Raw genomic sequence first — 12958 nt, forward strand, 5'->3', positions numbered from 1 at the left:
TCCTTTGTGCCAGGAAGGGCTCTCAATAAGGGAAGTGTCCAGGCGTCTCGGAGTGAACCAAAGCGATATTGTTCGGACATGGAGGAGATACAGAGAGACAGGAACTGTCGATGACATGCCTCGCTCAGGCCGCCCGAGGGCTACTACTGCAATGGATGACCGCTACCTACGGATTATGGCTCGGAGGAAACCTGGCAGCAACGCCACAATGTTGAATAATGCTTTTCGTGCAGCCACAGGACGTCGTGTTACGACTCTAACTGTGCGCAATAGGCTGCACGATGCGCACAACTTCACTCCCGACGTTCATGGCGAAGTCCATCTTTGCAACCACGACACCGTGCAGCGCGGTACAGATGGGCCCAACAACATACCGAATGGATCGCTCAGGATTTGCGTCACGTTCTCTTCACCGATGAGTGTCGCATATGCCTTCAACCAGACAATCGTCGGAGACGTGTTTGGAGGCAACCTGGTCAGGCTGAACACCTTAGACACACGGTCCAGCGAGTGCAGCAAGGTGGAAGTTCCCTACTGTTTTGGGGTGGCATTATGCGGGGCCGACGAACGCCGCTGGTGGTCACGGAAGGCGCCGTAACGGCTGTACGACACGTGAATGCCATCCTCCGACCGAAAGTGAAACCATATCGGCAGCATATTGGCGAGGCATGCGTCTTCATGGATGACAATTCGCGCCCCCATCGTTCGCATCTTGTGAATGACCTCCTTGAGGATAACGACATCGCTCGACTACAGTGGCCAGCATGTTCTCCAGACGTGAACCTTATTGAACATGCCTGGGATAGGTTGAAAAGGGCTGTTTATGGACGACGTGGCCCACCAACCTCTCAGAGGGATTTACGCCGAATCGCCGTTGTGGAGTGGCACAATCCGGAGCAACAGTGCCTTGGTGAACTTGTGGATAGTATGACACGACAAATACAGGCATGCATCAATGCAAGAGGACGTGCTACTGAATATTAGAGGTACCGGTGTGTACAGCAATCTGGACCACCACCTCTGAAGGTCTCGCTGTATGGTGGTACAACATGCAATGTGTGGTTTTCGTGAGCAATGAAAAGGGCGGAAATGATGTATATGGTCTCTGTATTCCAATTTTCTGTATAGATTCCTTAACTCTCGGAACCGAGGTGATGCAAAACTTCTTTTGATGTGTGTATCTTAAGAAATTCTCCGTAGTTTTGTGAACACCAAAAGTTTACTTCGAGGAAAGAGAGCCCTAAATTAGAGGAATTTTAGAGGAATTTAAAAGTGGCTGCATATATGACGTCGTCTCCAAATGAAGCAGATAGCTCTGTTAAAAATCAGAATTTTGTTCAAAAATGGTTCGAATGGCGCTGAGCACTATGGGGCTTAACATCTGAGGTCATCAGTCCCCTAGAACGTAGAACTACTTAAACCTAACTAACCTAAGGACATCACACACGTCCATGCCCGAGGCAGGATTCCAACCTGCGACCGTAGCGGTCTCGCGGTTCCAGACTGAAGCGCCTAGAACTGCTGAGCCACACCGGCCGGCTAGAATTTTGTTCTCTCACTTGTTTGTCTTTATGACTTTTTAGTCTCTAATGTCTCAGTAACACAAGTTTATTATGGAAGAACATGGTAGGAGTCAAAATGCAAATGAGAGTTTTTACAACTGCACACGGGAACGGGTTCCAAAACCTGATGCGGTAGGACTAAACACTTTGAAAATAGGTGTGCTGGATTTTCTGCTATGTTTCATCGCTGGTGCACTGTCAAGGTTTAAGTCTACAGGAATTGATAGGAATGCCTTGTGACTAAACATCCAAAGAACTTTAATTGCCATTGACCGCAGGAGATTCTTCCAAGGAGAGAAATCGGTTTTGGAAGCCACCAAAGAAGGAAGAACAAGAAGAAGTATTCTGAAAAAGAAAAGAGAGGGAGAACAACACCATAAACAAGATAAATATGAATCTGGAATGCATTAGTGAATGCAGGGTACGTTGAAAAACAAGGTTTAACTTTAACTGGAACTTCCCAGAAGTTCAATTTTTGCTGTTCTGGTACACTATGATGAAAAACTGTTAGAGACAAGAGGCCTTACATTTTCTGTACTGTCCTAAAACATATTTCACTAAAAAAAAACAGACTATTCTTATGACGTAATTTTGAAAATTAAAGATTTTTAAAGTAAAAACTATGGGTTGATTACCGAAATTTTTGATAATCATTATTTTTAAAAAGTTTGTGCAATAACTAATGGCAGCGATATTTTTTTAAAAAACTTGATTTAAAGAAATATTGTAAAGAACTTCGAGAAAAAACTCGCTACTACTTTATTTTTATTTCGAGAGATATGTGCCTATGCTGCAGATAAATAATTAACATGCTTTTTTTCACTTGCAACACAAAACACAATTCCGAAAAAATATGTGAGACCGAAAACTGTGGTTCGTCCACTACATTGCTTCCAAAAGATCTCTAAAAGATATGGGTTTACAACTCTTTGAGCTGCGCTTTTAAGAAAACTCGCAAATTTGTCTAAGATTTTCCCTCGTGTTCACGAACCAGTTCCTTAAGCCGCGTGCATACTAAGACAACGAACGACAGCAAACCACGTCTTGCGCCTATATTTGCTTAGTGTGTACGTGCGGCAAATCGCAGCCAGAGAAGCTGTTGGCCTGGGTTGTGGTTCGGCCTGCTGGTGGTAACATCAAAGCGTTGGCGGTGTTGGCCTTGGGGCCCTCGAAGCCGGGACGAATGTTGGTTGCTTCAGTAGTGATTTGCTGGATCTCTAGAACGAGTGTGTCTGTAGGTTTCTCAGCACAGCCACAAGGCACACTTAGTATGTCCTATTGACCGGTTTCGCTCTTTAATTTAACAAGAGCATCGTCAGAGCCTCTGGAATGTAAAGTTTAAAGTACAGTAGTTGGCTGTTACAGACGAAAACTGGTTAATAAAAAATACTGACAAAGAGAGGTCCCCAGTGATAGGATCGAATTTTTGCAATCACCGATGGTGATGTAAGTCAGCATCCCAGGTAACACGTCCTGAAGCCATTCAGCCTGGTGGGTCCTCGTTTACGAGCACAGGACGAAAAATAAAACTTAGCCTGCTACTCTAGAGCATTATAATGAACGCCATTTTTCCGCTTCTTGTTGTAGCGTAATGGATAGCATATTAGACTTGTAAACGACTGGTAGTGGGTTCGAGTCCTGCTACATTTCTTCAAGTTCTTTTTAAATTTTTATCGACATGACACCCATTATTGGTTTTCTTCCGTTATTTGGTTCATATGTGATGTTCTTAAAATTTCTAATCCTTTGCTACGTCATTTTAACCACCGTATTAACTTTTTCATTTGTTTTCATTGCTCAATTGGGTTCAAAATCATTGGTGGATTTGTTGTTGCCCATCACAAATTGGTTCCTTTTTTATTTCTTGTTTTGCGTTTTCCTCTTTCGTTTGTTCTGTGTGTGTGTGTGTGTGTGTGTGTGTGTGTGTGTGTGTGTGTGCGGCATTTAAAATGTGCGACAACGCAATTTCATCAGCCAGCAAATGTCACGATGAAGCAAAGGTGGTATTTGACGAAGAAATGAGGAGAAATTTCACGAATGCCTTACTCTATGCATTATTTATTTACGAGGAGCGATTTCTTCTTTCTGAAAACCCTGATCTTATAAATGCAAACGCCATAGCGATAGGCGAACGAATCGCAGAGGAAGCGATTATTGTTCAGGACGAGGACCTCATTTTAAACAGAGACGCTCATGAAGAAGGATTTTATGATGAGGTAACCCTTTCCATGCTACTATCTGTTAATTTTCGATTTTTTTCGTCCGCTATTAACATGAAAAATTTGTTCTTTGCAATGTTTGCTCGACGATGAACACCGACATCCATTCCATTAAAATACAAAACAAAAAAGGTTGCCTTCGCCGAAGCCTATCCCAATTACTCACTGAAAAGTATCCAACAAAGTAGTTTCTCTAGTTTGCGCAGAAAAGATTACTTGAGGAAATGGAAACATGATGTCAAACGTAGAGGAACTAAATTCCGTACGCTGTGTCTAATTGATACGGAAACATTTGAAAAATTTAAGGATACTTGGATGTGACACGAACAAGTGACAATGTGTACACTTCAACAATGGGCGATGGCTATCGCCGTTCCGCACCTATCGGAAAACTTTTAATTCTTTTCAAGTGGGAAAGGGCAAACAATTTTGAAATAAAACAGGGAATAAGTTAGAGAAAAGTGACTGAATTCGCTAGTGAAAATGACGTCACAACACATGAAGAAACATTAGAATTACAGTCCAGACCTTGTCACTGATACGGATCAAATGGGTTGCAATTACAAATTAACATATCATCGATCACTGGAGTTTCAGGGATCAAAGACGGTATATGTGCAAAAGAAAACTTTGGCGAAAGCAACACATTCACATGCAGCACAAAATTCTTCGACATTCACTGGTGAATCGCTACCATGCGTGTTCCTATGTAGGCAGGAAGTCGGAAATAAATTCGAACCTAGGGTTTCTAAAGAAATTGAACGTTTGGAGTTAGAATACAGAATGTGGTCGTCACCTGCTCAAAATTAGGAAAATTAACGAAAGAACTGTACAGACTATATGTGCAATCTGTAATGAAACCACGCGTCAAAGAAAAAAAAATATATTTATTTATTTATTTACTTGTTGATTTATGGAGTAGTTACATTATACGGCGACATCTTTGTGAACAGCGCTTTAAAAGCTGCATGTACTGTGAAAATTATTGGTCCAAAGTATTCTCTCTGTGGTAGCCACGTGACGTATATTTTTATTGTCAGGTGACATATTTCTTTAAACAAGCTTCAGAGCGCACCGGAATTACTTCAAGATAAAGGCGAAATTGCTTAAGGTGAAGACGTAGTCAAAATACTTGTAAATTTTCACTGGATCCTCTGTGCACCAGCCTTTCGAAACATGTTGAGGTATGCCTGGTATGGATCCAAGTTGGCTGATTAAAAGACAGTACTTCGTAACGTCAATAATTTTTCGAACTTGATGGAGAAACAATGTTAATGTAGAAAGGTGGCATTTATATTTTGTCCATGGAGCGAAAACACTTTGTATTGTAGATGTTTGTATGACGGTTACACCAAAAAATGTGCATCTCGGAATGAAACAGAAATTTCTGTGATTGTCGCACAACGAATATGGATACCACGATTTCGTTCTTGATGCCCAGTCGCTTAATCCCTATTTTTAAACTGTTAAATATTACAATTTATAAATAAAAAATACTTAAAACCAGATGGACAACGATTCCAAATGAAAAAACGAATGACAGGAAGACAATACAACAAATAAGAAGGTTAATACGATTGTTAAAATGACGTGGCAAAGAATCAGAAGGTTCAAAAACATTAAATTTGAACCAAATAACAAAAGAGTAATAATGGTGGAAAAGACTTACAGTAATGTCAATAATTTGGGCCTACCACCTTCTGCCGGCCGGAGTGGCCGTGCGGTTCTACGCGCTACAGTCTTGAGCCGAGCGACCGCTACGGTCGCAGGTTCATATCCTGCCTCGGGCATGGATGTGTGTGATGTCCTTAGGTTAGTTAGATGTAAGTAGTTGTAAGTTCTAGGCGACTGATGACCTCAGAAGTCAAGTCCCATAGTGTTCAGAGCCATTTGAACCATTTTTTTACCACCTTCTGTTTACGCGGGTAGTATGCTATCCATTACGCTACGACAGCAATCTTAAGAGTGGTGTTCATTATAATGCTCTAGATTAGCAGACTAAATTTTGTTTGGTCGTTTCGTTTAATGGCTCAAGTGAACACTACTACACAGATCGTTACAAAAATTCGAGCCCTACCCAAGGGACCTCTCCTTGTGAGTTCGAACTTACGGCTGTCCTGAAATAATTTGCACAGTCGCTGTTGCTCCTGCAGGTAATGCCTGCTCTCGCTACGGGTGTCTACTTTTTGTTTGAAAATATCGACGTATGGAGTGGAATGTAGAAAGGGTATTAAAGCTGATAAGAGTTTTATCGTAAATGGGTATGTTTGTGGGCTCCTACAAACTCCAATTAAAAAACCAATTTGAAAAGATTAGACGCTTGGCGGGAAATGAGTGAGTCGTTAGAAAGAAATGTGCACGATATGGAAAACAAAATGGAGTCTTTACTGACATCTTTTTGCAGTGAAAAAAAAAAAACTGGAAGCTGCCATTAACTCTTTGAAGAGCGGGAATCATTGTAACCCACAACATATGTAAATGCTTTGAAAGGGCGGTGGTCACACTGGCCAACCACACATTTTTCTGTTTACCGCCCACGGGCGGCAGTACTCTCAACTAACCAATTAATTGTTGACTTTGAGTTTCATTAGATGGCACGAGAATCACAGTGAATTACTTACGACACGAGCTGATATTTCGTGCATGGTTGATGTTGTCCGTGGAAGTTTCATGCATTTCTCTTTGTAGCTTTTCTTCGTACGGCTATTTTTAGTAGCAATTCTTTATACACTGAAGCGCCAAAGAAACTGGTATAGGCATGCGTATTCAAATACAGAGACATGTAAACAGGCAAAATATGGTGCTACGGTCGGCGACGCATATATTAAGACAAGTGTATGGCGCAGTTGTTAGATCGGTTACAGCTGCTACAATGGCAGGTTATCAAAATTTAAGTGAGTCTGAACGTGGTGTTATAATCGGCGCACGAGTGATGGGACACAGCATCTCCGAGGTAGGGACGAATTGGGGATTTTCCCGCACGATCATTTCACGAGTGCACTGTGAATATAAGGAATCCGGTAAAACATCACATCTCCGACATCGATGCGGCCGGAAAAAAACATCCTGCAAGAACGGGACCAATGACGACTGAAGAGAATCGTTCAATATGACGGAAGTGCAACCCTTCCGCAAATTGCTGCAGATTTCAGTGCTGGGCCATCAACAAGGGTCAGCGTGCGAATCAATCAATGAAACATCATCGATATGGGCTTTCGGAGCCAAAGACCCACTCGTGTACACTTGATGACTGCACGACAGAAAGCTTTACGCCTCGTCTGGGCCTGTCAACATTGACATTGGACTGTTGATGACTGGAAACACGTTGCCTGGTCGAACGAGCCACGGTTCGAATTGTATCGACCGGATGGATGTGTACCGGTATAGAGGAAACCTCATGAATCTATGGACTCTGCATGTCAGCAGGGGAACGTTCAAGCTGGTGGAGGCTCTGTAATGTTCTGGGGCTTGTGCAGTTGGAGTGATATGGGGCCCCTGATACGTCTAGATACGACTCTGACAGGTGACATGTACGTAAGCATCCTGCCAGATCACCTCCATCCATTCGTGTCCGTTGTGCATTCCGGCGGACTTGGGCAATTCCAGCAGGACAATTCGACACCCCACACGTCCAGAATTTCTACAGACTGCCTCCAGGAACACTCTTCTGAGTTTAAACACTTACGCTGGCCACCTAACTCCCCAAACATGAACATTATTGAGCATATCCAGGACGCCTTGAAACGTTCTGTTCAGAAGAGATCTCCACCCCCTCGCACTCTTACGGATTTGTAGGCACCCGTGCAAGATTCATGGTGTCAATCCCTTCCAGCACTGCTTCACTCATTACTCGAGTCCATGCCACGTCAGGTTGCGGCACTTCTGCGTGCTCGCTGGGGCCCTATACGATATTAGGCAGGTGTACCAGTTTCTTTGGCCCTTCAGTGTAGATACGATGTGTAGATGATACGGAGATATTTCTTAATATGCTATGTTCTTTTGTATTGTTATAGTATAATTACTTCATGAGTTGTTCACAATGGTGCCATGTATCAAACACATATTCAAATCCTAATTTATTGTAAATAGCAATTAACGAAGTAAAGGTTGCTAGCGTTGGGCCGGCTCGATTTCTCAGAGAATACCGTAAACAGACGCACACTAGCAGCTACTTCGTGTACCCAATGTTTCCAGAGATTCGCTATCATAGTGGATAGTTGTTCCAATGCGACACAAAGCAAGTATGAAAAGTTAAGATTTGCATTAAGTTCTTGTAATTGACTAGTACTCATGATTGAAACGTCATAGTGACACGGTAATGGCGATTAAATTTCTGGAGCCGTCACTGAAAAGTACAAGCAGTTCACGTCATTTTGTCGTATTCGCAATATAAAGTTACGTGCCTTTGGACGCAGACTAGTATTATTCAGCGATGCAGTTCCTTCGAAAGATCCACCACGAATTTTGTGTAATCTCAGGCTAAGTAGGCCACTATGAACAAAATTTAAGTAATGCTTTTCATTTTGATAGTCAAACGTGACTCCTGTTTTTATCTTCGAAGGGGGCATTTCTACTTTTAGCCTCCTTGGTTATGAACACATATTATTCGGTTTCAGATGCCGACAAAAACACTTTTAGATACAAAAAAAAAAGGATGAAATGCATTGATAGTTATTTAGATGAGTGTAGCCATCACACTATAGCCCATTCACGGGAACTTCCTGTTCCAATGAAGGAAACCAGGCTACCAGATTGGACCGATGACACATGTTAATACTTTTCAAATACTTCATTAACAGTGCATATTTATGACTTCCGTTTCCGCTATAGTCAAATGTAAAAGATGATGTTCAAGGTACATTGAACATAAAATATTTATCGCAATATCCTAGGATTTTATGACACATTTTCTGTAGGTGAACCATCGATAACAACCTTTCCCTAAACGTTATGGATGGCCGTGAGGCGATGGCCAAATGCCAATAAAGGAAAAAAAATCATTTCCCGTGACTTACGGCAGTACAGTGTAGTAATGGGTGGCACTATTTCACTGCGAACAAGCATCAACATTTTAACACTAAGGTGTCTACACACGTAACTGCATGTCTGATCATGCGTTTTGCACAAGCATGCACAAATCGCTCATGACTCCATACGGTTTAAGGATGCATGTACAAGCACCATTTCTTACACGAAATATGTCAAGTCGAAGGACGATGTCCTTGCATGATTGGTCATGATAGCGAATGATTTTGCAGAGAGGTCGGATTTTTCGCATTGTGCTAACTACGTTAATAGAAAACATGGGAAGAAAGTTCCTTTGGCTGCGACTGACTCATTTGATTCTAACTGCAAACATACAGTAACGTTCTACTTGCCACAGCAGACGCCAAATGGCAGAATATCGCGCAGAAGTGTTCTTCGGAACGAAGGCTATTTTTTTTATGCTTTTACTTTCAGGACTGATATCCTTACATCATTCTTTTTTTCTTTTCCGTACAGAATTTGAGCCAGCCGTGACAAAACTGTTTCGGTGAGCAAAGATACTCGTATAGGAGACAAGCGAAATACCCTCAGACTTCTAGAAGAATATAATATGTACTTCCAATTCCAATCAAAGCGAGTGCTAATAGGTGTGAATATCACCGAACTATCAGTTTAATAAGGCACAGTTGCAAAATACTAACACGAATTCTTTACAGACGAATGGAAAAACTGGCAGAAGCCGACCACGGGGAAGATCAGTTTGGATACCGTAGAAATGTTGGAACACGCGGGGCAATACTGATACTACGACTTATCTTAGAAGATGGGTTAAGGAAAGGCAAACCTAAATTTCTGGTATTTGTACACTTAGGGAAAGCTTTTGACAATGGTGACTGGAATACTTTCAAATTCTGATGATGGCAGGGACAAAATACAGGGAACGAAAGGCTATTTATAATTTGTGCAGAAACCAGATGACAGTTACAAGAGTCGAGGGGCATGAAAGGGAAGCAGTGGTTGGGAAGGGAGTGAAACAAGGTGTAGCCTATCCCCGATGTTGTTCGGTCTGTGTACTGAGCCAGCAGCAAAAGAAACAAAAGAAAAATTTGTAGTAGGAATTGAAATCCATGGAGAAGAAATAAGAACCTTCAGGTTTGGGTTCAAATGGCTCTGAGCACTATGGGACTCAACATCTTAGGTCATAAGTCCCCTAGAACTTAGAACTACTTAAACCTAACTAACCTAAGGACATCACACACACCCATGCCCGAGGCAGGATTCGAACCTGCGACCGTAGCAGCCTCGCGGTTCCGGACTGCAGCGCCAGAACCGCACGGCCACCGCGGCCGGCACCTTCAGGTTTGCCGATGACATTGCTATTTTGTCAGAGACAGCGACGGACCTGGAAAAGCAGTTGAAAGGAGTGGATAGTATCTTGAAAGGAGGACATAAGATAAACGAAAACGAGGATAATGGAATGTAGTCGAATTAAATTGGGTGACGCGGAGGGAATTAGATTAGGAAATGAGACACTTAAAGTAGTAGACGACTTTTGCTATTTGGGAAGCAAAATAACTGATGATGGTCGAAGTAGAGAGAATACAAATGTATGGCTATGACAAGGAAAGCGTTTCTGAAGAAGATAATTTTTTTTTTAACATCACGTATAAGTTTAAGGGTCAGAAAGTCTTTTCTGAAAGTATTTGTACGGAGTGTACCCATGTATGTAAGTGAAACATGAAGGGTAAATAGTTGACAAGAAGAGAACAGAAGCTTTTGAAATGTGGTGCTACAGAAGAATGCTGAAGATTGGGTAGATGACGCAATTGATGAGGAGGTATTTTAATATAATTGGGAAGAAGGGGAATTTTTGGCACAACTTGGCGAGAAGAAGGGATCAGTTGGTAGGACACGTTTGGGGCACAAAGCGATTACTAATTTAGTACTGGAAGGAAGCGTGGAGGGTAAAAATCGTAGAGGAAGACCAATAGATAATAGATTCAGAAGGATGTAGGGTGCAGTAGTTACTCGAAGATAAAGAGGCTTGCACAGGATAGAGTGGCACGGAGAGCTGCATGAAATCAGTCTCAGGGGTGAAGACCACAACAGCAGCAAGAACATAGTATTTTGACCTCGGTAAACTGATCTTGTTTTATTACTACATCTTCCTTTGCTGCAGGATACGAGGGTCACTCCAAAAGAAATGCACACTATTTTTGTAAAAAATACAGTTTTTATTCTGCATGTGTGAAAGTTTTACAGTGTGTAGATACATCCTTCCCACTTGTTTTCAAACTTAGTTCAACCTGCTCCCGTCAGTGGCGCCGATACAACACGTCTTCAAGATTGCTGCTACACTTGACATTCGCAGAAGCAACGTGCTGTCATAGAATTCCTGTGCTGTGAAAACGAGACAGTGGGAAACATCCACAAGAGGTTGAAGAAGGTGTACGGATATGCTGCTTTCGATCGCAGTACAGTCAATCGGTGGGCAAGGAGGTTACGTGATGAAAGCGGGCACGGCAATATTGAGGATTGTCCTCGCAGCGGCCGGCCTCGTACTGCACACACTCCAGACAATGTGCAGAGAGTTAACGAATTGGTGACTGCTGACAGACGCATCACAGTGAACGAATTGTCACGCTACGTTGGGATAGGGGAAGGAAGTGTTTGCAGAATACTGAAAGTGTAGGCGTTAAAAAAGGTTTGTGTCAGGTGGGTTCCCAGAATGTTTACAGTGGCTCACAAAGAAACAAGAAAAACGGTATGCAGCGAACTTTTGGAACAGTGCGAGAATAGTGGAGATGAATTTCTGGGAAGAATTGTGACAGGTGATGAAACGTGGCTCCATCATTTTTCACCAGAGACGAAGAGGCAATCAGTGGAGTGGCATCATCCAAATTCACCCAAGAAAAAAAAATATTCAAAACCACACCTTCTGCTGGAAAAGTTATGGCTACGGTGTTTTTCGATTCCGAAGGACTCTTGATTGTGGGCATCGTGCCAAGTGGAACCACCATAAATTCTGATGCATATGTGACGACACTGAAGAAACTTCGAGCTCGATTGAGTCGTGTTCGACCACAGCGGCAGAAGCAAGATGTTTTACTGTTGGACGACAATGCACGGCCACATGTCAGTCAAAAAACCGTGGAAGCGATCACAAAACTCGGATGGACAACACTGAAACACCCGCCTTAGAGTCCTGACCTGGCTCCATGTGACTACCATTTCTTTGGGAAACTGAGAGACTGTCTTCGTGGAACAAGGTTTGAAGATGATGACTCCCTTGTGCACGCTGGCAAACAGTGGCTCCAACAGGTTGGTCCAGAATTTTACCTTGCAGGTAAACAGGCGCTGGTTCCAAGATGGCGTAAGGCAGTTGAGAGGGATGGAAATTATGTGGAGAAATATTGTTCCTAATGGATGTATATACACACTGTAACTTTCAAACATGTAGAATAAAAGAATGAGATTTTCACTCTGTAGCGGAGTGTGCGGTGATATGAAACTTCCTGGCGGATTAAAACTGTGTGCCGGCCCGAGACTCGAACTCGGGACCTTTGCCTTTCGCGGGAAAGTACTCTGTCAACTGAGATACCCACACACGTCTCACACCCCGTCCTCGCGGCTTTACTTCTGCCAGTACCTCGTCTCCTACCTTCCAAACTTTACAGAAGCTCTCCTGCGAACTTTGTAGTGAGGACAGGGCGTGCGTCGTGCTTGGGTAGCTCAGTTGGCACAGCACTTGCCCACGAAAGGCAAAGGTCCCGAGTTCGAGTCTCGGTCCGGCACACAGTTTAAATCTGCCAGGAAGTTTCATGTAGAATAAAAGATGGATTTAAAAAAAAATAGTGTACATTTCTTTTGGAGTGACCGTCGTAAATTGGTTTATATTTAGCAAGAAGACCATACGCATCAGCCCTATTTGTTTTTATCGTGATACAGCTTTGATTTGATATTCCACAGGAAACGCTGTCTTCCGTAAATCGGAATGAAATCTTGCAGCGATTCGCGGCTGTTATGTTTCAGATCACTACAGATGACTTCCCAGCATTAGTACACACGCTCAATCGTGCGTACCCTGTATGCTCGCGCAAGCTTACATAACTGAAATCCGATCGAGCATCGAGCAGTTTGTACATTACTCGTACTGCACACACTCTAGCACGGTTGAGCAAAACGCCTGAC

The 12958-nt window shown here is 42.7% G+C and overlaps 1 protein-coding gene across 1 annotated transcript in view; it reads right to left on the bottom strand.

Annotated features, from left to right (window-relative positions):
- LOC126427249 (insulin-like growth factor 2 mRNA-binding protein 1) overlaps positions 1 to 12958 on the bottom strand; it is an 862042-nt gene that overhangs the window by 666145 nt on the left and 182939 nt on the right. The gene's annotated exons all lie outside the window — the stretch shown is intronic.

Source organism: Schistocerca serialis, chromosome 11 (assembly GCF_023864345.2).
Source record: "Schistocerca serialis cubense isolate TAMUIC-IGC-003099 chromosome 11, iqSchSeri2.2, whole genome shotgun sequence".
Taxonomy (NCBI): Eukaryota; Metazoa; Arthropoda; class Insecta; order Orthoptera; family Acrididae; genus Schistocerca; species Schistocerca serialis.